The sequence below is a fragment of the Mastigoproctus giganteus genome, chromosome 2 (assembly GCF_048544385.1).
Source record: "Mastigoproctus giganteus isolate SK-2022 chromosome 2, ASM4854438v1, whole genome shotgun sequence".
In the NCBI taxonomy this organism is placed as follows: domain Eukaryota; kingdom Metazoa; phylum Arthropoda; class Arachnida; order Uropygi; family Thelyphonidae; genus Mastigoproctus; species Mastigoproctus giganteus.
In genome coordinates this window covers 85,645,514-85,672,448 of record NC_143576.1, presented here as the reverse complement: position 1 = coordinate 85,672,448, position 26,935 = coordinate 85,645,514, and the positions used below count along the sequence as shown (strand labels likewise).

At 37.9% G+C, this 26,935-nt stretch overlaps 1 protein-coding gene across 1 annotated transcript in view; it reads right to left on the bottom strand.

The window, feature by feature from the left end:
- Window positions 1-11,149, bottom strand: part of LOC150089386 (uncharacterized) — a 323,259-nt gene extending 312,110 nt beyond the window's left edge. Inside the window, exons 1-2 of the mRNA XM_090368558.1 lie at window positions 11,083-11,149; window positions 9,658-9,702 (exon numbers count right to left, since the gene is read on the bottom strand). The gene's annotated coding sequence lies outside the window, so the exon portion shown is untranslated. The remainder of the gene's footprint in view (window positions 1-9,657; window positions 9,703-11,082) is intronic.
- Between the last annotated feature and the right edge of the window lie 15,786 nt (window positions 11,150-26,935).

The window sequence follows — 26,935 nt, the reverse complement described above, 5'->3', positions numbered from 1 at the left end:
AATTCACATACTGTTCCATAGTAGATTGCTGTGATTTTGAGAGTATTTCTCTAGCCCAGTCTGCAATAGAGATGGATGGGGGAACTGACACGTCAGTTTGAGTGGCTGCTGACTGATATTTCTTTGTTGCTGCTGCATAGGTGTGTTTAGTTGTAGTAAGCATAATCTGCTTCTTTGCTTCTTGGTAAGTGACTTTCTGCTCTACTTTGTATTTTTGGATCTTTTTTTCCTGTTGTCCACAGTTCACAGGACTTTGAATAGGCGGGATGTTGGCCTTGACAGTTTGAACAATGTGGTGTTTCAGCATCACATTCCGTTTGTGCGTGGGATTTTGAACCACAGTTTGGACACACTGCATCCCCTCGACAGACAGTCTGAGAGTGTCCAAACTTTTGGCACTTATAACATCTGATGGGATTAGGAATGTAGGGTCTTATACGGCAATTGAGATAGCCAGCTTTAACACTCGATGGTAAATTTGGTGTGCCAAACGTAAGGATGATGTTCCGCGTTGGAACCAGCTGGCCATCTTTTCTGATCATAATGCACTTAGTATGTGTGACTTTTTGTTCTTTTAATTCTTGGACTAATTCATCTTCTGTGACATTAATCAAATCCCACTCAGTGATGACCCCTTTGGAGGCATTTAGTGTTGCATGTGGGGTAATTTGCACGGGAATACCACTAAAGGCTGAGAGGTTCAGCAGAGTCTCTGATTGCTGACGACCTACACTTTCAATTAGTAAATCACCCGATCTAAGTCTTTTCACCATTTTAGGTGAACCTGCTGTGTTTTCCAAACATTTCTGTATCAGAAACGGGGAGAGTGTACTCGTGCATTTGTTTGACAAGGAGTGGAAGATAAGGAAAGATGGACATTCCTTTTGCTCTGTGTCAGTCCTCAGTCTTTTCGGCTGTGATGTGTCATGGTCATTATCATTTGATTTAGGACATGAGCGCCGAGGCTCAATTGGCGGGAAATTGTCAAATTCCATGTTTGCTCCTTTTCGACCCGGGAGAGTGTTCTTCTCCCAGGTTACCGGCCCCACCACGTGGAGGCAGGAGCGATGTCACCAGTGACCAAGCGGTTGTAAAGTTTAGTAGCTTGTTAGTAATTAATATATATACTCTGAAAAAAGAAAGGTAGTTTTCCTTTCTTGGTTCTTACTTTAACGCTTGAAGCACAGAACCACTTTAGCTAAACAAAAGAGGCGCCTCCGTAGCCAGGTGGGAAGGAGCAGCAGTGCGTAGCACACGTTTCTTGATTAGACCGGGGTTCGAGCCCGTCACCACCAAATACGGAGGATGCGGAAAGGTCAAGGAATGACCACCGCATATCCTGGAGCAATATGGCCTTAGTTGCTAATGCTCCTAAAAACCAACCAAACAACAAACAACAACAACATAAACAAAAGAGAAAACGACACTAGAAATAAAATTAAACTTTGTCGCTTAGAAATAGCACACTATATATCTCAGAGGAAATCACTTGTCACTATCGCTTGGCAATCAGGGCCAACCATTGTAGCAACTTGCCCTTAATGCTCTTAATTTCTCTTTCAATTTGCTGTCAGTTATTACAAAATCATTTAGCTCCCTGCCAGAGTTTAATAAGCTTCTAGCCTCCACTTCCCTACAGACTTCCTCTTGTGTGAATGTACTTCCTTCTAGAGTTTACATAAGTAAAAAGTCTTTATTGTTTTTCTTTGCACCATTTTCCAAATATTTCTCGTAATCTGCCTTTACTTGCCTAACGTCCTTTGTGACTTGAGTATAAACTATCTTATATCTATCATACGCATCTGTGTCAACTGATAATTTATATGCATCCCATGCATTTTTCTTCTCTGCCACGGGTTATTTTTCTTCTCATTAATTCATATGACATCCATTTGGGCCGAAACCTTGAACAGTATTTCTTAGTTTGAAAAGTATGAAAATAGTATGAAAAGCCTAGTACCTTCAAAAATTAATTCCTTGAATGCTTCCCATTTAGGTGCCTCCGTAGCCAGGTGGGCAGGAGCAGCAGTGCATATAGCACATGTTTCTTGATTAGACCGGGGTTCGAGCCCGTGACCACCAATCACGGAGGATGCAGAAAGGTCAGGAAATGACCACCGCATATCCCCAAAGCAATATGGCCTTAGTTGCTAATGCTTCTTAAAAAAAAAAAAAAACTTCCCATTTAGAATTTGCTGCTGGTAACATCATCAGTTAGTCCAACTATATAGAAATTAAAAAATCTCTGAGACCACTGTAGCCACCTTTACGAAAGCAAAAACCCTTCCCTTTACCCCTGATGGTAATTACATCTTTAAGTAAATCCCACATCAGTACAATGCAATCACTGCCACCTAGTGGTTCCTTTATCTGCAGATTCTTAATGCATGAAGAATCACTGCTGATAATCAGATCAAGAGTATTACTCCCTCTGGTTGCCTCTTGAATGGCACCTCTGTAGCCAGGTGGGAAGGAGCAGCAGTGCGTAGAACACGCTTCTTGATTAGACCGGAGTTAGAGCCCATCACCACCAAATATGGAGGATGCGGAAAGGTCAGGGAATGATCCCCCGCATATCCCGGAGCAATATGGCCTTAGTTGCTAATGCTCCTAAAAACCAAATAACAAACAGCCTCTTGAACATGCTGCTGTTGCTGTAGAAAGCAGTCATCCAATAAATCCACAAAAGTCTTGCTAGTGTGTGTGACCAACCCACAAGTTCCAATCTATATCTGGGATGTTAAAATCCCCCATTATAAGATGATTTACTGGCCCACTATATTTCTCTTTACAGTTGTCCATTGTACTCATCATAGTCATTAGGCCTATAACACACTCCTACTCTCAACTTGATTTTCCCAGTGCTTATGTCACATCCAACTGACTCAACACTGTACTGTCCACCCGTGTCAATTGGATGCACTTCCTTAGATTTTAACCACGATATACCTTCACCAATATCATTGATAAACTTGAGATAAAATCTCAAGTATCTAAAATATCATTGATAAAATTGAGAGAGAATTAATAAACAGCATCACCCCTCCTTCCCTTCTATCCTGTCTAGTCTTTCTGTACACATTGTACTCCCTAATTCTAATTTTGCATTCCTTATCTCGTGTGACAATATGTCTCTGATATCCAAACAACATAAGCCTTTGATGTCTTCACAAGCACATCAAATTCATCAAATTTATTTACTATACTCCTAGCATTGGAGTACATGCAAGTATACATGCACCTTTTCTTACTCTTAGTTACCCTAACACAACCCGTGTATTTACTTGTCCCATGATGACTTCCAGCAGTCCTTGAAATTCCCAGTACCTCGCTTCCCAGGCTGCTGCTCATTCCAATAGAAGCAGTGCAAGAATCACTTTCACCTCTGCTTGTGGCTACTGCTATTATTATTATTATTATTAGCTACATGGTGCAAGGAAGCCTGAGGCTTATGCTGCACCAGCCAAAAAAAAATAAAAAATCCCCGAGTTACCCTGAGAGAGAGAGAGAGAGAGAGAGAGAGAGAGAGAGAGAGAGTCAAAAGTAGAAGGGAATCACCAAGAAAGAGAAGAATGATGATATCCAGCTCAGGACCCTAGGTGTGCCAAGCCAATACTCACCAGATGTGAGCCCCTGGGGTTTAATCAATTATTCTGTGAATAACCCTAAGCTAGCAGTTTTCTGACCCACCTAATACTGCCTCAATAGTGTCAGCAAATATTCTTGCACCCTTTCTAAAGATTGGCTATAATACAGGATGAAGGACTGCCCATAATAGTGTCTTGTATTTGGATATATACAATATTTCCATCAAAGAGAAAGTTGTTAAAAGATACATAATTTGATCAAATTATTCCAGTAGGAGAAATTACATTTCAATATATGTTTGTATTCCTGATAAATGTTTTGAAGAACCTTATAGAATTATCTAAGTTAATACTAGTGAATAAGCTATGGAAGTCGAATGTCTGAATTACAGTAATATGACAGGTTTTTAGCTTTTCTAAAACCTGAAGATTATTGAAAATGATATTGCTATTCAGAATAATGTTTACAATTGGTTTTAGAAGTTGTTCAAAATGGTTATGCCTAAGTCCCTTACCAGAAACTTGGGCACAACTATTTTTACATGAGTTGATGAACCTGAAACTAACCATCATGCCACCTCCCTTAATACAATTGGATAGATTCCATCCACTGCAGCCACCTTTTTGTGTTTAGCTTCAACAATTTCTCTTACACTTTCCTCTCAGTCATCATAAAACCATTTAGTTCATTGTTAGTTTTGATGAACTTCTGGCATTTTCCTCCCTAAAGAATCTTTATGCATGAATGCAGATACAGAATAATTATTGTTTGTCAGCAACTTGAGCAGGATCATCAACAGTTAAACCATAGACATCAAGTGGACAAATGTGATTCAACTTCTTCCTTTTACTGTTAATATAAGTAAAGGAATCTTCGCTGTTTTTTTTTTCCTTGGCATTCTTGGCCAGAGATGTCTTGTAATCTGCCTTAGTTTGCCTAATCTCCTCTGTGAGTTGAGTAGAGACTAGTTTATATCTGCTATAGGTTTTTGTATGACCTGATGATTTGTATGCATCCCATGCAGGCACTTCCATAGCCAGGTGGGCAGGAGTAGCAGTGCGTAGCACACACTTCTTGATTAGACCGGGGTTCGAGCCCGTGACCACCAAATACAGAGGATGTGGAAAGGTCAGGGAATGACCATCACATATCCCCGGATACGTGGTGGTCAAATAACAACCTAAAAACCAAATAACAAACAATAACAAACAAGCATCCCATGCATTTTTATTCTCTGCCACAAGTCATCAGTTCATCTGCCATCCATTTAAGCCCGGAATAGTATTTCTTAGGTGGTATGAAAAGCCAAGTATCACGTACCATTAGTTCTCTGAATGCTTCCTATCTAGAATTTGCTGTTGGTAACATTAACCATCCTGCCTACTTTTGTATCATTAGCAAACTCAAAGATTAACTTGCTATGCTTACGCACATATCATAAATAATTTTTAAAAAATTAAGAGGGCCCAGGGTACTGAATGCTGTGGACCCCATTCATAGCATTAGTCTAAGAAGAGCAACAGCCATTAATAACCATTCTCCTCTGTGTTCCATCAATCAACCATCCCTTTATCCACAGTAGAGTTACTCCCAGTGCAATTTTGCTTCAATTTGTACAAAATTTATCCATACAGAACAGTATCACAAGTTTTACTAAAATCTAAGTACAGGAACTCCCCGACTTATGTAAGGGTTGCATTCCGTGGAACGCTATGTAAGTTGGAATTTCCCCCATGCTTGTGCAGCACTCGCAACTGTGCTCGCTGGATTGATTGAATCAAAAAAGAAATGTTCAACGAACATATAAATAGAATTATTTATTGTATTTATTCAATTTTTTATCTCATGCGCAGGAAAAATTACAAAAGCGTGCAATTTAAAAAATTTCAAAATTATAAAATTACAAAAAAAAGAGAGGAGACAAGCATAACATCAGTAAGTTTTACCTCTTGAACATCAATGCCAGAAATGACGTCTTCAGCTGATAAGTACGGTGCGGCGGAGGTTGAGGGCTGTGGAGATTTAGAACGGGTCGGCCCCTAAACCTTACGAAAGAACATATTAATCAATGACTGGACGGTGGCTTTTTTCTTTTCATCGTAGATTTCTTTGTAGCAAGAAAGCATATCATTCACCCCCTCTAACTTTTAAGAATCATTCGTCAGGATCCACCTTCTCAAAGCTCGCCATTGCCGATGCAATATCACGAAATGTCTCGGCTCCTCATTTGGTTCATCTTGAGCTTTGTCGGCATTTCTTCTTTCACTATTGCTGCCTGCAAGTCAATAAGTTCTTCGTTACATAATTACTTCTCTTCTTCCTCTATTAACTCCTCCACATCTTTGGCATCAATCTCCAACTGAAGTAGCTCTGCAACCTTTACAATCTTATCTGTAACCTCTTCAAATGATTCGTATTTTTCAAATCCTTCGAAGCCTTTTATGTGCCATGGGCATATTGTCTTCTATGCACAATTTAAACAACTTTTAAAACTTTTAGTAATTTCCGCCCAGGCCTTATTAATGTTTAAGATGGCATGGTAAATATTGTAAGATTTCCAAAAGACTCAATGTAAACTTTTTCTCATCGTGTACTGCAGACAATCCCTGAGCAAATGTTCTGCGTAAATAGTATGCTTTTAAATTCGAAATAATACCCTAATCCATAGGTTGGATCAGTGAAGTCGTGTTTGGCGGTAGAAATGACTCTCACGTTCGAATTGAAATCATCTAGATGCATAGGATGTCCAGGAGCATTATCTAATAGAAGCAAACTCTTGAAAGGAACGTCGTTGTCTTTACAATATTTTTCAACCTCGGGAATGAAGCAGCATTTAAACCAATCCTGAAAGAAAGATATTGTTATCGATGCTCTCTGGTTTGATCGGAAATGCATGGGTATGGTGGCTTTATTGATGCCCTTAAATACAAGGGTAGGGTGGCTTTATTGATGCCCTTAAATGCACAAGGCTTTCCAGAATGGTACACAAGCAGTCAGGTGGACAGGAGCACATGCTTCTTGATCAGACCGGGATTCGAGCCCATGACCACCAAATACGGAGGATGCGGAAAAGTCAGGGAATGACCACTGCATATCCACGGAGCAATATGGCCTTAGTTGCTAATGCTCCTAAAAACCAAATAACAACAACAACAAGCAGTGCTTTTAAACTGTAATATCCTGCTGCATTAGCCCCAAGCAAGAGTGTGGCCCTATCTTTTGACATCTTGAAACCTGGCATTGTATTTTCCTCTTTGGCAATGTATGTTCAATCCAGAATTTTTTTCATCAATAATTTTTTGCTGCCTTCATCAATAATTTTTTCCAAAACATCACAAAATTTCTCTGCAGCTGCAGAATCGGCACTGGTGACTTCACCACATCCTTTAACGTTGGGGAAACCAGAACAATGCTTGAACCAATAAAACACCGGTTGCTTGCCACAACCTTGGGTTGGGGGTTCGCCGTACTTATCCTTAATATCTTTATAAATACTTGTTGCTTTTGCTTGAATGGTCATTAGACTCAGGGGAACTCACTTCTGAATCTGATTTTCCATTCATATTATTAATAGCTGTTCCATCTTCGATATAGCACCTGAATGTTGTTTTGTGATCACTGTTGATCTTAAGTGCATTGATCCTTTGACAAGTTCTTTTATATGCACAATATCCTTTAAAATAATATTCACTGTTGAAGCAGTGAGACCTAATTCCCTTGCAATAGATGACAAACTTTGTCCTGCTTCGTACTTCTTAATCATTTTCATCTTCATTTCTAAATCAATTCTGTTTCGTTTCCTAGTATGCCGGCACTTGCACTTTCAGTTGGCTGCTTTCCCTTCATCATTGTAATACGTAAATAGGAATGAAGAGAAGTTTCAGAAAATTTGTTTTTTTATATGATTGAAGATTTCAGTGAAGGGAAACACATTTCACTATAATAGTGTAAAAACCCACACAATTGCAGTTATCGGTATTATCGCAAATGCAGTAAGATCGAGTTTAATACCCATTTATAATTAGATGCACTAACAGAAAAGCACAATAAACCAGAAAGTGCAAATTGTTTTTATTGTTTTATGGTCGTGACCTCCAGAAACGTGCTTTAGAAAAATATCACAAAGGCGTTGGTTCAAAATTCATTCTTACAATGGGAACATATGATAACGATGAAAGGGTAGTGCAATTTCCATTATGAATATGACCTTTTAGAGAGATAAATAGCTTAAAGAGATAAATTACAAAAAAAAAAAAAAAAAGAAAAGAAAAAAATGTTATTGGGTTCAAATTACGATATTTTCGCGATACCTCCACTTATTCTTACAGGATGCAAAATACATTTCCACAATTTTTTTAAGTTTGCACTGGCTGGCAAAAATTTACGTAAAGTCGAATTTCCGTTAGTCGAGTATTATGTATGTCGGAATTAGTTTTTGCGTGTTGTGTTTGTGTGTGTTATTTGGTTTTTAGGAGCATTAGCAACTAAGGCCATATTGCTCCGGGATATACGGTGGTCATTCCATGACCTTTCCGCATTCTCCATATTTGGTGGTGACGGGCTCGAACCCCGGTCTAATCAAGAAGCGTGTGCTACGCACTGCTGCTCCTTCTCACCTGGCTACGGAGGCGCCTTAGTTTTTGCTTCCGTTCCTTTGCAACTATTTCATAGTAGCTAATCAGATTAGTTGGAAAATGAGCCCTGAACAAATCCATACTGTGATTGCCCTATAATTGCATTTTCAGCCAAAGTGATCTTGCATTCCAAGGATACTCTCATTATTATAGCTAAATATTTGCTTACTTCTAATAAAACTGGATAGATCCCGTGAGCTGTAGGTGCCTTGTTGGTGCATTCACAAATATATAGATAAGCGTCAATTGTCTTCACCATGTCCATCCAAACACATCAACAACTTGACTCTCAATAAAATGGATTTTCATGAAATTTTATTTTTTTGAAAAATTTGTTGAGCCCTCCGAAATTTCATTAAAATTGAACAAATGGAAATTTGGTAAACATTATATCTTTTTTTTTTTTACATACAAACTGTATGGAAAAGAGAAATTCATATTTTAAATATGTTTTAATGCAGTACTATTGGCTTAAGATGGTCTATGCACACTCGCATCTATTGTTATGTAAGACATGTGAACATAGCATTGCTCGTGAAATGATATATATATATATATATATATAAGGAGAAAGAGAGAGAGAGACTTAAAAAATATATAGGGTAGAAGGGACATTTAATTACAAATGTGTAGAAACATTACACAGTTGTAATTAAATGGAAGAGATGGCCAAGGTTAGAGTATATATCAAGTGTTCTATAAAGTTTAAATTTAGTAATTAATTGATAAGAGCGTACCTATATTTAATTTTAAATTCTATTAATCACAGAAAAGGAAAAAAAAATTCAATTAGTTTAAGAAAAAAAAACCAAATTGCCAAAAATATAATACACCGCATACTTAATAAAACTTTTAGCTTCAATAGTTTCTTTTTGTGCGACACTTTCAAGACATTCATCATCAAACCATGAGGGCATTATTCATTCCATTAAGAAAGTACCACACAAGGAAATTGTCAAGATTAATGAACATGTATTTAGTGAGCATGACAGAACAGAAAAAAGGCAGCATTGGTCAATTACAAGACGCTCAAGATTCATATAATAATTATAAGTTCATTTGTAACAAGACCATACAGTTGAAACAGCTGAAATCCGACTATGACATATTATTAGCAACAACAGCCAAAAATGGGTACAGGGAATTTTATTCATACTTAAATATGAGGAAAATGTCAAACCACATAAAACGTTTGCTCAGTGGGTGCCCGAGTATGATGGTTTGGTGAAATTTAAGGAACAGAACGCTACTGTACTGTACCTTACAGGTGTTGTAATAAAAATAGATATAGTTGAGTAATGGGTCCTGATTAATAAATGCAATTCTTAATACACCTATACCCTCTGGAGGAGAAGGATATGAATTGGCTGCTAGACACTGCAGTCTAAAATGAATGAATGAATGAATTGGCCAAATCAGAAGAAGAAACACTTACCCACTTTTTCTGTTTGACAAATCTTTTACTACAGCATTTTGAGGCCTACATAAATAAAGAAACACATTAGTCTGTTCCTTCTTTCTTTTTTTTTACAAATTTTGGTAAAATTTTATTATTAACTAGGAAAAACACTTATAAAAATATTTCTCCTATTTTAGTTTCATACTAAATGTATATAAAAGTTATGTCCATTTATATAAATTAGGTAAACACCTTTTTCTCAAGCGAACTTAAAGAGCAAATATCTCATCAATGGCATTTATTATGAGGGTGAGTCATTTTTTTAACAATAACTGGTATGTTATTTTTCAAGAAAATATCCACAGTTCAGTGACACCAGATTTCTTGTACTCTGCTCTTGGTAGTATTTTGTTTACAATGTTTTTTGATAGCTTTCTCAACTTCTTCATCCACTTAGAATTGACATCCTGCCAGATCATTTGTCAGTTTTTCAGAAACATGAAAATCATAAGCTGACATATCCAATCTATACAGATGATACCCAATCACTCCCCAGTGCAGCTTCTGAATGGTGTATTCAACAAAATGAGTGAGCCAAATGTCTAGGTCTCTTGTTTTTGACGGTACATTACAAATTAATGTTGAGGATTCATGCATAATTTTGTGAGTTCACTGTTTCACCTTTATATATAAAATGGCATGACAGCAGTCTCTGTCAATCAAAGGACAGCATGGCCATCATCGTCTCTGTGCTCTCTATTTTCTATGCTGCTTTTGCATTCTCTAAGGGCGCAGGCAGTACTTGGTTCACACCCATTCCTAATATGTTCAGTAAATGGCATTACACAGAATATTCAATTAAGGATTTAAATAAGTTGATAGACTTTTACCAAGTGTTTTTTTGAAATTTAAGTAATACTTAACTCTATAATTACCAGGAGTAAGAACTATATAAACTTATTTTTAGTATGTTTCTGGATCCTCTTTGTGATTCTGTCTTTAGATGTTGGTCATGAGTCTAAGAATCAAAGGTGGCTGTCACTCCTGAGAAGACCAAAACTCTAGTCATACTGGAGTAACAGCCAACATTTATTTCAGTCATTTCAGGAATAACAGGTAACAGCAGTATCTTAGTCCATCTATCCAAGGTCTGAGAACAGGACCCCACAGGTTTCATAAATGCAACCTAAAAAGTTTAAATAATTATTTACCCTTGATAGCAGGTAAGTTAGAACTTTCCCCTAGTGGTATTCAATAAATTAAACTTACAAAATAAAAATAAAAAAAACACTAATTTATTTAAATTGTAGTAAAGTATCAATTTATTTAAATTGATACTTTGCCATGTTTTTTGTAAGTTTAATTTATTTAATTAATTCTTATTAACTGAATAAATTAAAATTAAATTAATTACTGGTTTTATTAGTCCCAATCAGAAATTTAAACAAAGTGACATTTTACCTAAGGAACAAATTTTCCTCTTGTTGCCTTTGAATTTCTTTCCACTGATTTTCAGAATCAACTAATGCATATGTGCTTCCAGATCTAAATAAAAATATACAAAATTACCTTTCTCCATGCCATTTATTTGATTTAGAAAGGGAAAATGGATATTATTTGAGATAAAAAGGGAAAATTGATATTATTTGAAACAAAAAGGGAAAATTGATATTATTTGGAATACACAACTAATGGAAAACTTTCAGAAGTAGCAGCAAATGTTAAGCATAATTTCTTCGTGTTCCCCATCCCCTTTGCTGGTACAGTACTATGAATCTTGCATGAAAAAATTTCTAAACCTATATATTCAAAAAATTATTGAAAAAAAAAAAAATAAATAAATAAATAACAGGGTACACATATATTATTTTAGGCAAAGAACTAATAGGCATTGTACAAATGGAAAAGTCTTGCTTCAATAAAACTGGCACTAACATTCCTTGGATATCTAGATGGAATACTTGCATTGCATTTTGTAGAGAATTTTATTTCAGTTTTCCATGTTTACATTGATTTTTTGCATTTATAATGGAAAAAACAGTTACAACAATAATTAGAAATTTCAAAATTATGAATTCAAAATGACAGCAAGATAAAGAAAAGACGAATTTGATAATTAAAAATGGAACACTGTATTGCATTTTGAGATTGCATATTTTTTATTTAATTAATAATTATACATTAGAAAAATCCAAATGGTTTTAAACACTACAGTTCGTTCTTCTGTTGAAAGATAAGTAAAACTCTTAAAATTTTATAATATAAGTCAGCATCCTTCAAGGTTCACATCTTGATAGACACAAAGAGAATATAAAGGATATAAAGGGTGAGGAAACAAGGAAGAAAAATGAAGAAACGGTTCTGAACAAAGAGGTCAGGAAGTCAGAGAAGGCACTAAGAATTCTATAGATTGAAGTGATTCACTCTTTGATGCAGGCTGCACTGAGTATCAGAGAGGGCAGGGAGGAAGGGCATGTGTTTCATTCTGCTCACTGACTCTGATATGTTGGAAACATGTGACATCCATGCATGTGACATGTTGTCACATGCATGGATGCTGTGTGTGTGTGGGGTCACTGCACTGCCTCCCCATGAGGAAAGGTGGGTTAACCTGCTTACCTCAGGGCTTGTGCTGGTCTCAACACTCCTGATCATATGATATTTCCTGCAGTGTTAGAAGTCTGATGAATCAGGTTCCTGAATACTATGCCATGTAGTGCTTTTCAGAGGGTCTTTCAAGTGATTGGATATCAAGTGCAGGATGTCTTTTGATTGTTACGGAAGAGGATTATCTGTGTGTAGTGGTGGGGAAGGTAACCCTGCTGACTTTCATTTTGATTATTCTGGTATAGTTCTTTTGAATGTGGAACAGCTCTATAACATCTTTTCTGCTGATGCACTATATTCGTTCGCTAGGGTCAGAGATGTAGAAAGCAGAGTTCTTGGAAATGGTATGCAGTATCATTGGCATTCTTGGGAGTATCATTGCATACTCCCGTGTTTTGCATGTTGAACTTTCTCTGATATTAGTTTGGAACTTTAGTAGCATTTGCCATATGTAATATTTATCAATAAATTTGATTAATTTGCAATCAGTTTTGTAGACCTCATCTCTCATTTTCTGGAAGGTATGAAGGATTAAGTATTTCAGTGTCAGGATTACCATCAACAACAACATACTCGATAACACTGTTTTCTGAAAACTTACAGACATACTATGTTTTACACTGCCATTATAATCACCCCTCATCAGTCAAGAGAAGTATAACTGAACATATAACTTTCACAGCTCTAAGAGTGTACAAACCTGATAATCTCAAACAGGAAATTAGCAGTGGTATAAGGAATATACTGAGTCGTAAGCAATATCCTATGAAGGTGGCTAGCAGAACTATTAATGGAACAAATCGCAAATTTTACAGGCCCCTCCCTGACACACACTAGCTCTTCCCCCACTAGCACCTAACATTTCTCAGTTCAAAGGAAACAAAAACTTGCATATGTAACCCCCCCCCCCAAAAAAAAACCCAGAAAATAGAAATTAGTCTACAATGTTGATTGCAAGTACAGTAAATATTACATATGGAAAATGCTCCAAAAGTTCCAAACTAGGATCAGAGAACATAATATTTAAAATGCAGGAGTATCCTCTAAAGCAGCTGTTCTCAAACTTTCTGAGCCCACGCCTCCATTCAAGTAAAACATCTATAATTGTGCAATTTCTTATTTTTAATATGTTAATACAGTAATTATTAATACATGAAATAATAATCAGGATATTATTTTATTCTTAAAAAACATTTAGTGTGATGTCTGTGCTTGCTTTTTATTCCATAATTAATCAAACCTAGGCATAATTTTCGAAATGGTGACATGTATTTCTTTTTCAACATTTAATTTTGATCTGTACTTAGATTTAATGACTGCCAATGCCGAAAATCCAACTTCACAAGCAGAGGCTCTTGTCTTACACTTCAATCTTTTTTCCCATAACACACACAAACACTCATTCTGCCTTTACATTCAACTACTTCACACCACACAGATTCTATACCAGCAGGCATAACTTCTGAATATGGGAATTGTTTTCATACTCAGGCTTCTTTTGACAAGAAGCATGACTTTCTGACTTGTCATCATTCCTATACATACCACAGTGAAATTCATCATCCCCTATTTCTGGGTTACACCACATCCCCATTAGCCCTATTGCATCTGTGTTAGTTGCCCTAATCAGGAGTTCGAATTTTATTGACAACATTCCTGACCTGTATACACAATTAAGACTAAGTGTTCTTATATAGCTTTTTAACCTTAACCACCATTTGTTTTTCTCTAGTATTAGTTTTCTGTTCATTTCAAGACGTGCTATCCTCAGCACACCTTGCCAATATTGAATTTTTGCAACCACATGAAAATATCATAAGATAAATGCATGTTTATATTATCCCTATTCCCCCGACCCTTAAATACTCCTCGATGTACTGGCCAAAACTCTCGAGCCACCTTTTTTAAATTTAATCCAACTGAACAAATCAGATTCCTTTTCTCTACTAAGACTTACAGCCAGCCACACACATAAAAATTACCCCTCCAAAAGGCTACCAGATTCTCTCAAGTCTTGAGTTCATTCACAAAGCATCATAAAGTCCTTCCTATCTTTCCTGGATAGAATTCTAGGTGGTAGATGACTCTCATCAACTGGTGCAATACAACCACTTTGCTTATTGGAGGCTTGAAGTGGTGGCACCCATGTTTGGTCTCCAGAGCTAAGTTCAGGTTAACCCTTTACATCTCTTCCATCACGCAGTATGACTGATGACTTTTGAGGTTATGATGAACATCATGGCAAGATCAAATCTTCCTTACATTTCGAGGGTACAGCTCTAAAACGGTCTTCGCAGGCCGGCCGCTAGTTAGTACACCGGACCGAACCAATTGGTAACACTTTAGGAGGTTTCCGGATCAGCTAGTGTATAATCTTGCTACCTCTACTCTGCCAGATAGTGATTGGAGGGAGTCCGAGTAGTGTGTATTATTATTATTATTATTATTAGTATTATTATTAGATATATGGTGCAAGGAAGCCTGAAGCTTGTGCTGCACCAGCCAAAAAATAGAAGAATGGTGATATCCAGCTCAGGACCCTGGGTGTGACAAGCACATACTCACCAGATGTGAGTCCCTGGGGTATGCTGGGGGCATTATCGAGGCAACGTTATGTCAAGGATCTGGATATATTCTTACCATGTGTACGACATATCCAAAAATTTCATTTCTTCATACAGCATATCCCCACACCTTTTCTTACTATTGATTGCACCATGAATTGTCAACCTAATAGAGTAAGCTTATCTGCAAAAAGATCTAAACCTCCCAAACACTTCATAGTTCATTTCACAAATATAGGTGGTCTCAATTCTAATCTCAACGATGTCCATTTCCACTTGCAGTCTGCCAAACACCATGTACTTTTTTCTGACAGAATCTCAGTTATCGGTTGATTCAACTACTGCTCATCTCGGTTGCCCAAACTATTTGCTGTATGATTCCTTTTGCCTGAAAGGTGATACTTGTGCATATGTCCATTCCGATATTCCCTGCCAGAGACTTGGTACTTTGGAATCTCCTCTCTTAGATCTTCTCTGGCTTAAAATCAATCCACCTCACTGTGTAAAATTCACCTGTTGTCTCTACCGTTCTCCAAACTCCACTAACCACTTGGAGCTCTTTGACTTCCTCTCTTTGCAACTTGACTTTCTCCAGCCCAACTTTCCTAACAGTGAGGTAATTTTCCTTGGTGATTTTAATGTTCACAACTCCAGCAGGCTTCAGTTTTCTAGTCACACCGACCCAACTAGTCGAGATGCTGAGACTTTTGCAATTTCTAATTTGTTCATTTATCTACAAGAATACCAGACAATCATAACCATACAGCCAACACGCTTGATCTTTTTCTCACAAACAACCCTTCTAAGTACACTGTCGAAGTGAGTGTCGTTTAGGTACCTCAGATCACAACTTGGTGATTGTCTCTTCTCCAATGGAGCCTTTATCACATGACTATTCCCGACCTCATATTGTTCGGCATTACAAGAATGCTAAACGGGATGACCTGCAAGATTTCTTTTCTTCTTTTCCTTGGTTGGACTACTGTTTCAAAACTTCTGATGTCAACATTTGCTCAGATCTTGTCAGTGAAATTATTCTTGCAGGAAATGGAATCCTTTATTCCACAATCCACTCTAAAATCTCGTTCTTTATCTAAACCTTGGTTTTCTAATAAATGTGCTAAGGCTGTTCAAGAGAAGAATGTTTCATATCATAATTGGCTTGTTTCCAATTCTTCAGTTTCAGTTTCTGCCTATACCAAAGCTTGAAACAATTGTAAAGCAGTTATTAATCAGTCCAAACTAGATTTTGAACGGGCTAAGAGTAGAAAACTTGCTTCTTTCCCTAATGGTAGCTGAGCATTCTGTTCTCTTGCCAAAGCTATTGGCCACAACTTTTTCCCATCTCTGCTCCCACCTCTGTCAAAACCAGATGGGTCTGTTGTAACTTCAGCCAAGAATAAAGCTGACCAGCTAGCATCCCATCTCGCTTCCAACTTGGGTAATAATGATCATGGTAAAACACCTCCTACCATTCCCAACACACTCCATTCAATGTCTTCTGTGATTTTCCGTCAAAAGGATGTCAGAAGGATTTTGACAAATCTCGATGCTAAGAAAGCTCCAGGTCCTGATGGTATTTCTCCACTTGTTCGCAAAACCTGTGCTCCTGAACTTACTTCCTATTCTTTGCCGCCTTTTCTCACTTTCTTATTCCAAAAGTGTTTTTTTCCTTCTGTTGGAAATTTGCTCATATCAAGCCAGTTCCTAAAAGGGGTGACAAGTCCTTCCCATCCAATTATCGTCCCATTGCAATTACTTCTACTCTTTCTAAAGTAATGGAGAAATCAATTAACCACCAACTCTTAAACTATCTAGAAACCTTCCGTCTGATCAACGATCGCCAGTATGGAATCCATCAGTGTTGATCCAATGGTGATATTTTGGCTTATGTTACCCATTTATAGACAAATTCAATGGAAAAGTTTGGTGAAAAACAAGCAGTTGCTCTTGACATCTCAAAGGCTCTTAATTGTGTTTGGCATAAAGGTCTAAACAAGCTTCCATCTTATGGTCTGTCATCTGTTTTTTTGTAATTGGTTATCCAGTTTTCTCTCTGACCACTCACTGAGGGTGATGGTAGATGGCTGTCTGTCTGTCTGTCTTCTAACTCCTCCACTAATGCTGGTGTCTCCCAAGGTTCAGTTCTTTCCCCCACTCTTTTCCTCTTGTATATTAATGACCTTCCTCCATTGACCAGAAATCCTATCCATAGTTTTGCTGATGATAGCACATTGCATTCCACCTTCAGGTTAAGAAACCTTTTCTTGCTCAATCAGCTTCAACTTCTCGAATATCCACTACCAATTCCTTAAATGCCGATCTCCAGGTAATTGTCCAGTGGGGCAAAGACAACTTAGTTGATTTCAATCCTGCTAAAACTCAGTCTTGTCTTATATCTCGCAAAAAGGATTCTTCTGCTCCTATGCTTATCTTTGGTGATACTCCGATTTCTAGGCAAAATGATATATCTCTTTTGGGGATTACCCTGACTTCTAATCTCTCTTGGCACAAGCACATTACAAATACTGCTTCTCTGCATCTAAAATACTTGGTTTTCTCTTTCGCTCTCGGCATTACTTTTCTTCTAAACATCTGTTCACTTTGTACAAATTGCAAATCTGCCCCACCATGGAATATTGTTTCCACATCTGGGGTGGTGCCTCCAAACCTCTCTCAGGCTTCTAGATTCCATTCAGAAGAGGGCAGTTAGATTAATTAATGACTCCTCTTTAACAGTCTCTCCACTCTCTGTCTCATAGACATACTGTTTCTGTTGCATGCCTTTTCTACAGATACTTCCATGGGTACTGTTCTTCTGAATTTACTTCTATAATTCCCGCTCTCTCTCTTTCAAAACAGTCCAAACATGTGCCTCCGCCAGCCAACATCCATTTACTGTTCAACTTCAAACTCATAGAACCAACTTTTCATCTTCCTTGTTTATTCATTCAACTGCCGTTTTCTGGAACAACCTTCCTTCTTACGTATTTCCTGAAAATTACAGTCTACAGAAGTTCAAGTCCAATGTCAAAAAATATCTCCTTTCGTCTTCTCAACCTCCAACCCAAGCACGGTACTAAGTACTATAGGTTGTAATACCTATAGTACTTAGTACCTTCTAATACCTATAGTCTAGTGTTTGGGGTTTTCATAAAAAAAAAACAGAAAAAGAATGACATACATACATTCTAACCTAACTTGTGGCAATTTTTCAACATCGTCCTATATTTATCCAAGAAACTATCAGTTTGGATGAATTTAATATCATCAGTCTATGCATGAATAATAATATTCTCTTTGCCTCCCACCACCATAAAATTTGACAATCTGTTGATAACATCATCAATTGTTGCTCCTGGATGGCACAAACAGGATCCAGGGTAGGGCCTGAACTGAGGGAGGGACAGAAAGCTCATCACCTGGCAGGTCACTATATACTTAAGTTGCTAATGAGTTTTTTGCAGCAGGAAAATTAAAATCAACTCAACTCAACCCTTAACGAGTCTGCAGTTTTAATTGTCTCCAGCTCAATTACCTCTTTCTTCAGTGACTCAAGTTCATCTAGTAATGTGCTTATATTGATTTCAGATTTGCACACTCCTCATGTAATTTTCCCACCAAAGATAATTGGAAACAAATAAGAGAATCATTTTTTGAATTAGGATTATCTACTAGACCCACATTGGAATACATGCCACAAGCAGCTATACAAGTGATGAACTTATGACTCATTGAGTTACCTATAACCATTTCCATCAGAACCATGATATTAAGTATTCAAAGTGGACCTTGTAGCAATGATTATTAAGGTTCGAATTAAATTTACACAATTTTAATTAACAAAATATTACGATTAGCATCAGTAGAGGCATACGATGCAAGAAAGCAAGATTATGAAGCATCATCCAAAAAAAAAAAAAAAAAAACCCTCAGATTTCACCCCTCCGTTCATTCCAAATACCTGTCCAGCTAAGCCTGAAATTTATTTAGGCTATCAACTTCAACAACAAAAGATGGAAGTCTGTTCCACCAACCAAATACCTGCTGGCTAAAGGCAAACTTCCACACATCTATCCTACAACTGTCTTTCCTCAATTTGAATTTATGCCCACTCAGGTGATTATTCTGAGCAAGAATCCCATCAGCATTGAGCATGCTCAAACCGTTCAAGGCTTTATACACCTCAATCAGATCACTTCGCATGTGCGTAGACTCCAGACACTGTAATTTGCAAAACTTAAGCCTTTCTTCATAAGAGCAACCATTTCTCCATTCACTAATCTTGTTGCCCTTCTCTGTACTCATTCCAACAGCTCTACATCCTTTTTAAAATGAGGCCTCCAGACTTGTATACAGCACTCAAGGTGTAGCCTGACCATCGGCTTTAAACAAGGGGATAATCACCTCCTTATCCCTGCTAGAAATATTCCTGTATATCATTGACAAGACACCATGAGCTACACTTGCAGACCTTCTGCACTGCTCAGAAAACTTCATATCTGCCTGCACAATTACCCCCAGGTCCTTTTCATTCTCTACCACTGTCACAGTTGATATGTTACTCTGGGGTTACTGCTTCCCATATGCAGTACTTTTCATTTGTCAATGTTAAACTTCAATTGCCACCTCTCAGCCCATCTGCTCAACTTTTCTAGATCCTGTTGCAGCAGTGTACTGTCATTAGTGTCGTTGACAACCCTGCCAACCATAGTATCGTCTGCAAATTTGGACATTAAGCCTGATATACCATTATCAATATCATTTATAAATACAGAAAAACAACAATGAACCCAACACTGAACCCTGAGGGACTCCACTAATAACATTAGTCCACGAAGAGCAGTGTCCATTGATTACCACTCTTTGTTTTATCCTACTCAACCATCCCTTTATCCATAGGAGCAATTTGCCTCCAATGCCGCACGGCTCCAATTTGTGCACCAGTCTTCCATGTGCAAAACAGTATCAAAAGCCTTTCTAAGATCCAAATATATGATATCAAAGTTATTCCCTGCATCCAGTTGCTTTGTGACCACATCATAGTATCCAATCGAATTGGTCAGACAAGACTTCTCCTTAACAAACCCATGCTGTGTCTGAGATATAACTGAAGTCTTGTGTAGATGATCCTGCAGTGCTTCTTTCACCAGTGCCTCCAATAATTTTCCTGGAACAGAAGTTAAACTAACAGGTCTATAATTACTTGTGTTGCCCTTTGATCCTCCTTTGTGAATTGGGGTCACATTTGCACATCTCCAGTCCATGGGTACATTCCCCAAGTTAAAGGAAACTCTCATGATTATGGCTAAGGGTTTGCTTACTTCCTTTGCTGCCTCCTTTAATATAACTGGATAGATTCCATCTAACCCAGGTGCCTTTCTTATGTTTACCTTCAACAATTTCCCTTCCACTTTCCTCTCAGTTATTACAAAATCATCTAGCTCACTGCCAGAGTTTAGTTCACCTATAGCATTCCCCACCCTGAATAACTCCTCATGTGTGAATGTAGATGCAAAATACTCATTTAGTTTGTTAGCCACCTGAGCAGGATCATCAATAGTTCAATCATCGATATCCAGTGGACCAATCGGATTCATGTCTTCCTTCTAGAGTTTACATACGTAAAAAACACTGCTGTTTTTCTTTGCATCCAAAGATTTCTCATAATCTGCCTTTGCCTGCCTAATCTCCTTTGTAACTTGGTTACAGATCAGCTTATATCTATCATAGGCTTCCATGTCACCCATTAATTTATATGTATCCCATTGCAGTTTTCTTCTCTGCCACATGTCTAATTAGTTCATCTGACATCCATTTAGGCATAAATCTTGAACAGTATTTCTAAGTTGGTATGTAAAGCCTAGTAGCTTCCAAGATTAATTCTTTGAATGCTTTCCATTTTGAATTTGCTGTTGGTAACATCATCAGTTGGTCCCACTATATAGAATTTAAATACTGTCTCAGACCTCCGTAGTCACCTTTACAAAAGCAAAATCCCTTCCCTTTACCCCTTATGGCAGTTACCTCTTTGAGTAAATCCCACTTTGGCACACTGTGATCACTGCCACCTGGTGGTTCCTTTAGCTGCATATTCTTAACGCAGGAAGAATCACTACTGATAATCAGATCGAGAGTACAGTCGGTCCTCGTATAACAAGTGTTTACATTACACGAATTCGATCATACACGATTTATAAATAGGGGAACGATATCTTATATAACACGAACTGAATTCGCTTATGCATGATTCGCCTTTGTGTTAACAAGAAATGGCAGTCAAACGCAGAATCACCCCAACCGAACATAACACGACAGGAATGAAGAGAAGATTCTGAAAATGTATTTGTGTTTTTTATATCTGTGAAGGGGAAACACATTTCACCATAATAACGTAAAAACCAACACAATTCCAGCTATCAATATAATCGCAAATGCAATTAGATGCAGTTTACTACCAGTTTATAACAGATTCCACTAGCAGAAACACAACTGGAAATTGTTTTATGGTGGTAACCCCCAGAAATGTGCTTTAGTAAAATGTGAGGTGTTAATAGTATATCTCTGCCTTTACAGTGTTGTTTATTCAGTTGCTACACGCGCGCAGCTTTGTTTATGTGTATTAAGCATGCCTCCTCGTTTTTTAATTGCGCTTTATTCCCTAAAAATGAGTAATATACTTAAAAGGTGTGAAAAGGAAGCGTCCTGGCGAAGACACTGCAGATTCAGAGAGAGAAAAAAAAAAAAGCAATATCGATAAACATAGGCGGACTGGATCAAAAATTCTTACCCGGGAAAATTTATAGTGGCCTCATACTACGGTTTATGGCCAAAATCACACTGGCCCACCGGGGTTTCCCCAGTAAGGCTTATGGCCAGTCCGCCTCTGTCGAAAGAGAAAAAATATGAAATTTTGAAATGCTTTGAGTGAAATGAAAGACCATGTGATATTGCACGTGCTACAGACCTAAATGAGGCAACGCCGAGAATTACAAAGAATGTGGAGAAAATGAAAACAACTTTCATAGCGGGAACAATTCAAAGTGTAATTAAAATCCATTAGATTAAGACACAAAGAATTGGAAGAGATGGAATGCCTGTCATCTGTTTGGATAGAAAATCAAACAAAAAACAAGTTTGCTTACGATAGAAGCAAAAGCAGTAGCAATATTTTATTACGTAATAGTCTTAATAAAATACGTAAGCATTTTATTACGACTTACGTATTATAATTTATACTTACGTATTATAAAATACGTAAGTATTTTATTACGACTATTTTATTTAATATAATAAATTTTTTATGAATAAAATACGTATTTTATTCGTAAAAAATACTTTTTTAGTATTAAAAAATACTAAATATACTTTATTATAATATATTTAATCGTTATAAAATATGTAAGTATTTTGTAACGATTAAAATTTCTCGATTATTTATTGTGTTTGGTAATGTTTTGGTTCCAAATGTGTGTTCAATCTTGGGTGGTCGGCACCTAACCCCACTTTTCGCATAGGGCCTGTTGTTTATATTGCACGATTTTGCATTGCACAAGGGTTTCTAGGAACGCAACTATCGTGCTATACGAGGACAGACTGTATTAGTCCCTCTAGTTGCCTCGCGAACATGCTGACATAGAAAACAGTCATCCAATAAATCCAAAAAAGCCTTGCAAGTGTGTCAATGACCAATCCACAAATTCCAGTTAATATCCGGGAAATTAAAATCCCCCATTATAAGACTCTCTGCTTTACTGGCCCACTCTATTTCCCTATAATTTTTTTTATTAAACTCATAAGAGTCATTAGGCCTACGACACACTTCTACTCTCAATTTTGATTTCCCAGTGCTTATGTCACACCAAACTGACTCGACACTGCACTGTCCAGTGATGTCAACTGGCTGTACTTCCTTGGATCTCATGTTTCTTAACTAATAGCATAACCACTCCTCCCTTCCTACCATGTCTATCCTTCCTGTACATATTGTACTCCCGAAATTCCAGTTCTGCCTTCCTTATATCTGTGTGGCACCACATCTCTGATATCCCAACAATATCTGCCTTTGATGTTTTGACCAACACCTCAAATTTATCAAATTTATTTACCAAACTCCTAGCATTGGTGTACACGCAAATATACATGCACCTGTTCCTATTCTTAGCTACACTAACACAACCTATGTGTTTCCTGTTTCCTTGTACGCAATGACTCCCAGCAGTCTCTGAAATTCCCTGCATCTTGTTTTCCAGGCTGCTGCTCATTCCAATAGAAGCAGTGCAAGAATCATTTTCACCTCTTGCCAGCGGCTACTGTTAGTCTATTAGTCCATGTATCCCTCCAAGTTAGCAGTTTTCTGACCTACCTAACACTGCCTCGATAGCAACAGTAAATATTCTCGCACCCTTTCTATTTAAGTGTATCCCATCTCTGTAGAAGCAGTGTCTCCTTTTAACAAGCACAGTCCAGGCCGAGAAAAATTCTATCCTTTGAGCCTTGCACAATCTCTCCAGGGCCGAATTAATTGACAAAGCTCTCATCATATACTCCCTCCTATTGTGTCTGGGCAGAATTTCAGACACTTTCAAATTCAACCCTAATTCAATGCTTTTTTTCAACAGTGACCTGAACTTGTTAAGTAATTCTGCTGGTCTCCTACTCTTAATATCATTAGTGCCAATATGTACAACAATATCACCTTTTTTGCCCTTACAGTAATATATTATAGTAATTAAGCATTCACTAAAACTAACTACTATTGATCTTAAAAATTTAAGCATACAAGATATCAAAAACAATGTAACTAAGCAGAATTAGCTTTCGAAAAGATAAGAATTAAATTTAAAAAAATTGTAGAAAATAACTTTATAAAATACAGAAATGTTATTATACTAAATCTTTAACCCAATCTTACTTTAATCCTCTTGAATACAATCCAGCAGAGCTAACTGATAAGCTGCTCTCTCTCTGTGGCTGCCAATTCATCAACCCAAGCATGTATGGCCAACACAACCTCATCATGTCTATTTGACTGAAAGCTGAATATGGATTTTGCTATATTTCATGCATTTTGTTATTTATCTATTTATTTTTCATTATTTACCTATTAGAGGGATCAGCACGCAAAATTGAAGGCAGTCTTCTGAGGACAACAGTGAAGTAGGTCGCATTGTCTCCCATGTGGCTACCACAACTGAAGGACTAGACTACCTAGCCCTACCTCCTGGAAGTGCTTCCTGCACAACTGCACCAGTTGGTTGGTTGATTGGGGATTTATTTGGCGCATCAGCATCTATAGCCATAGTGCGCCAACTGCACCAGCGACCACAGAAGAAAGAAGAAGGAAGAAGAAAAAGCCTATGCATGAATGTAGCATCGAAATGAACACATTCATCATGTGAGCATACTATGAATTAATGAAGCTGGAGATAGATATAACACTGCACAGGACAAAGCTACACAAAGTGTAGGGCATCTTCCAGGGCACCTCCCTGGATGATTCCTCTTCTGATGGATATTGATTCAGTCTTGATGTTCTCAACCTTCATGGTGGCCCTCCCATTTTGTCCCAATTGCTTCTAGGAAGTGTGTCAGTGTCACACTGACTTTGTAAATCTTCAGTATCTCTATCAGACAACTATGGAACACGGAATAAAAGGCCTTGTGGTAGTCAATGTAGGCAGGTTGAGGTGTTTTTTATGGGTTGTCCATAACTGCATCATCAATGTTCAATTGCTCTTAGCATCCTTTGCTCATCTGCTTATGTCCCATTTGCTGCTCGGCCATGTTCTGGCTCTCCAAGTGGTCTGGCATCTTCATAGTTATGCAGCTGGTCATAAACTTGTACATTGTTGGAAGACAGGTAATTGGGCTGTACTTTGCAGGGTTTGTGGAGTCTTTGTCCTTAGCCAGTACTCCTCGAGTGCCTTGTAGTTGGGAGGTCTATTTCCTTCCTTCTTCTCTTGTCCAATATTTCCATAGAAGGCTCTCTGGTTTTCATAAAATATCCTGTTGTTGTTTGCCTCTGGATACTCTCCTTGTAACAGTGAAGTATCTTGTTGAGTGCTACGAGTTTTTACTTGAGGGTGTCAAGGTATTCATCGATTCTCTGATTGTAGGTCTCGTGTTTACTGTGGATGTTGTCTTTCTAGGGATTGTCTTCACTTTTCTCATCAGCTTCTTACTTCTGTCATCCTGTTAGTACTGGGTCAGTTGGCCTATCTTTACTCTTACCACTTCTATTTTCGGCTGCAGCCTTCTTTCCCAGGTTGGTGGTTCCTTGTCTTTGCATTTTGTGTTATGTTGTTCTCTGGTTTCTCTTCCGTTCATCCTGGTGGCTACAACAGCAGCACAGTAAACGGCTGTGCAGACATTGCCTAGTGTTACTTCATTGTTATTGAGATAATCTGGTATTGTTTGCTTATTGAGGTGGTCATGAAAAAGCAGAGACCTAGCACAGGATTCTGCTAGGTCTCTGCTTTGGTATGGTTTGGATCTTCGTGGAGTCCATTCCCTCAAATTTTGTTAGGGCTTTCTTCAACTCTTATATTCTGGATATTGCAACCTTGTCTGTTTGTACTTTTTCTGCTCTCAGTTGTAGTTCTTGTACTTGCTGTTTCTCCTCCAGCGCTGGTTCAGTTGTGTCCATATTTGTTGTTGTTTTTAGTTAGTCACTCACACCCTGTTTGATTTTTTTCCAGGACTGCAAGAGTTAAGGGCACAAAAGGTGATATAGTTGTACACGTTGGCACTAATAATATTAAGAGTAGGAGACCAGTGGAATTACTTAACAAGTACAGGTCACTGTTGAAAAAAAGCCGTGAATTAGGGTTGAATTTGGAAGTGTCTGCAATTCTGCCCAGACACGATAGGAGGAAGTATATGATGACAGCCCTGTCGATCAATTCGCCCCTGGAAAGATTGTGCAAGGCTCAAGGGGTAGAATTTTTTTAGCCTGGTCTGTACTTGTTAACAGGAGAGACAGCTTCTACAGGGATGGGATACACTTAAATAGAAAGGGTGCAAGAATGTTTGCTGATGCTATCGAGGCAGTGTTAGGTGGGTTGGAAAACTGCTAGATTTGGAGGATACAAGGACTAATAGATTAACAGTAGCAACTGGCAGAGGTGAAAGTGATTCTTGCACTGCTTCTATTGGAATGAGCAGCAGCCTGGAAAACAAGATGCAGGATATTTCAGAGACTGCTGGGAGTCACTGCAGTACACGTAAACACATGGGTTGTGTTAGGGTAGCTAAGAATAGGAACAGGTGCATGTATACTTGCGTGTATACCAATGCTAAGAGTTTGGTAAATAAATTTGATGAATTTGAGGTGTTGCTCACAACATCAAAAGCAGATATTGTTGGGATATCAGAGACGTGGTGTCACACAGATATAAGGAATGTACAACTGGAATTTGGGGAGAACAATGTGTACAGAAAGGATAGACAGGATAGGAAGGGAGGAGGGGTTATGCTATTAGTTACGAAACACATAAAATCCAAGGAAGTGAAGCCAGCCGACATTGCTGGACAGTGCAGTGTTGAGTCAGTTTGTTGTAACATAAGCATTGGGAGATAAAAATTGAGAGTAGCAGTGTGCTATAGGCCTAATGACTCTGATGAGTATAAAAAGAAACTGTACAGGGAAATAGAGTGGGCTAGTAAATCAGGGAGTCTTATAATGGGGGATTTTAATTTCCCAGATATTGACTGCAATTTGGGGGCTGGTCACTCACATACACACACTAGCAAGGCTTTTGTGGATTTATTGGATGATTGTTTTCTATATTAGCATGTTCGGGAGGCAACTAGAGGGAATAATACTCTTGATTTGATTATCAGTAGTGATTCTTCATGCATTAAGAATTTGCAGGTAAATGAACCACTAGGTGGCAGTGATCACAGTGTGCTGAAGTGGAATTTACTCAAAGAGGTAACTACCATTAGGGGTAAAGGGAAGGGTTATTGCTTTCATAAAGGCGACTACGGTGGACTGAGACAGTATTTAAATTCTATACAGTGGGACCAACTGATGATGTTACCAACAGAAAATTCAAAATGGGAAGCATTCAAAGAACTTATCTTGGAAGCTACTAGGCTTTACATACCAACTAAGAAATATTGTTCAAGGTTTAGGTCTA